The sequence below is a fragment of the Notamacropus eugenii genome, chromosome 6 (assembly GCF_028372415.1).
Source record: "Notamacropus eugenii isolate mMacEug1 chromosome 6, mMacEug1.pri_v2, whole genome shotgun sequence".
Classification (NCBI taxonomy): Eukaryota; Metazoa; Chordata; class Mammalia; order Diprotodontia; family Macropodidae; genus Notamacropus; species Notamacropus eugenii.
The window spans coordinates 318,150,014-318,152,733 of NC_092877.1; positions in this window are offsets into that span (position 1 = coordinate 318,150,014).

Here is a 2,720-nt window from a genome sequence, read left to right on the forward strand (position 1 = left end):
TGAGCTTTCCCTTGGTTGATTCTGCTGAACCTGGTTAAGGCCATTCTGTGGACACTGCTGTTCTCTTTGTCTGTTATGTTGGCAGCCAAGAGCTACTTGATATATAGCCATACCCTTCATAAAGTTCTTAACAGGTCCAAGAAAACGTGACATTAGGAGAAACAACATTATAGGGGACACTTAATTTCATAGGAAACACGCTATAAATGTCAGCTATGCTTCTCGGGAGCCAAAGTTCAGACTGTAAAAGCTTAAATTAGGTCTTTACGGAGACCTCTTAACAATATAATCTTTGTAATGGAAATTCCAACACTCCCTCCCTACAACTTCCCTCTTTCCCTCACCACAGGGCTCTTCCTGGGTTGGACAAGGGTGAGGGAAAGTTGTTTTACATACAACCTTGCCTGTCTCCTGAAGGCCTGGGGAGATGGAGAGGACAATGAGGTTTCCTCAAAGGTACCCTGGTTCTCTTAGTAGCCTTTGGAAGGAAAAACCTTTGACAAGTAGCATAATGTTGTTAAAGAAAAAGCTATTAATATTTCAATGCATGTTTTTAGGCTCAAGCCTACCAGAAACAATTTTATATAATCTAATATCTAATCGTTTCTAGCTGGGAGGGAGATATCCAAACTGGCTTAGTCCCCTACACTGCATTCTGGGCCATCTCCAGTGGTCCTGATGAGATAACCATACCTTAAGAGTATCCTGGTACAGTAAAAAGAACATGGACCCTGGGAGTCCAAGGAGCTGGGTTCGAATCCTGCCTCTGACACTACCTGTGAAACTTTGGATTAAATCTCTTTGTGTCCCTAAGCCTCAGTTTCCTTTTTTGTAAAATGAAAGAGTTGAACTACATGGTTTTTCAGTTCTTTTTCTAGCTCTAGATCTCTGGACCTTGTTGCTACTATGAGATGATCTGGGTTGTCTGTAAGGATAAGATGTGGTAGGTAGTCCTTGAGTACACATTATATGTATGTTTATTTTTGTCATTATTTTTCAGTTGTTTCAGTCATGTCTGACTCTTGGTGACCTCTATCAGGGTTTTCTTGGCAGAGATATTGCAGTGCTTTGCCATTTCCTTCTCAAGCTCATTTTACAAAAGAGAAAACAGAGGCAATCAGGGTTAAGTGAATTGCCCAGGGTCACACAGCTAGTAAGTGTCAGAGGCCAGACTGGAACTCAGGAAGAGCAGTGTTCTTGACTAACTCCAGTGCTCTGTGTACTGTGGTGCCACCTAGCTGCTCATTCAGCATATTTATGTGATCAGGCAAAGGATGGAGGGGTTTTACAACTCTGCTGCTGACCTCATTGCCACAGGAAGATAGTTTTCTCATCACCCTCTACCAAATATTTCTTAGGCTTTGCCACTTTGCCACCTCCCTCTAACTCAGAGCATCCTCCCCATGTCTTTCATTTTATTAAAATCCTATGTATCCTTTAGCACCTCAATGAACCAGCCTCCTTAAGGTAGCCTCAACTCCTATTGATCTTCTCCTTCTCTGGGAGGACACAGAACTCGTTGTCTGTCCCACTCAATCACTATTAATTATTCTTTCTCCAAGTTGATTTATCATAAGCTCCTGGAGGGCAGGGCCTGTGTCTGATGCTTCTCCATATCCCCCACAATGCCTAGCATAAGATATTTTTAGTATTATTAATAGAGGTTCACTAGTATTCATTGACAGCTTGCTTCACCCTCCACTAAAATCCTTATCTGACATGATCTTGGTGGGAAGGTCGCCCTGGGCTTCTGAAGGTTGTGCAGGTGGAACACAAGCACATTCTGCTGACCACTGATCTATTGATAGAGACAAGGACCAGACCTGTGATTTTATTGGCATGGTGACTCCCAGGTAAGGAAGCTCCCTCTACCTATGCAAGCTGGCATCTTTCCTGCCATTTGAAGTCTTAGAGAATTGCCCAGAGCACTGAGCAGTTAATTGTTTTGCCTAGAGTCACATAGCCTTTATATGTCAGAAGGAGTATTTGAACTCAAGTCCTTCTGATTTCCAGGCCAGCTCTCTTATCACCATGCCACACGGCCTTCTTATAGACTTACTGATAGATATGATATCTATCTTCTGAAGGTCATCCCAAGAATGGGAACAAGATGTAGAGGGTTTTTTTTGGGTATGGCTACTCAAGCTCATCTGGCTTTTCACCTATTCCTGGGCTCCTGTGCCCCAACTCTCTGCCCTCAGAGGGCATATCCACACTGATTAGCAGCCATATCCTTGCCATATTGTGATCAGCTGGATCTAGGACAATAGGTCTAGACCTGGAAAACAGTTCAAAAACATCTAGTCTAATTCTTTCATTTTATAGAAAAAGAAACTGATACAGAATAAGATTAAACGGCATGTCGAGGTTATTGACTAATCCACAGGTAGCCTTTGAATTCCAGTCCTCTACCTCCAGATCATGTTTCCTTTTCACTGTGTACCACCTTGTTTCAAAAGGATCAGGTTACCTTCTTCTCCTCTTGCATTTTTCTGGATCCACCCATTGGAATTCCTTAGATGATCCCCAGATGGGGGAGAGTGAAAGAATTGGAATTAGGAGACTTGGGTTTGACAGCTGTCACACTTGCACACGTCAGTCCTCTCCTGAGTTTGTGTCCTCACCTACAAAGTAGGGATGCCTGTGGTACCTACCTCAAATGACTGTTATGATAATCAGATGAGATTTGCAAATGTAACAAACAATGCAAATATCTACTC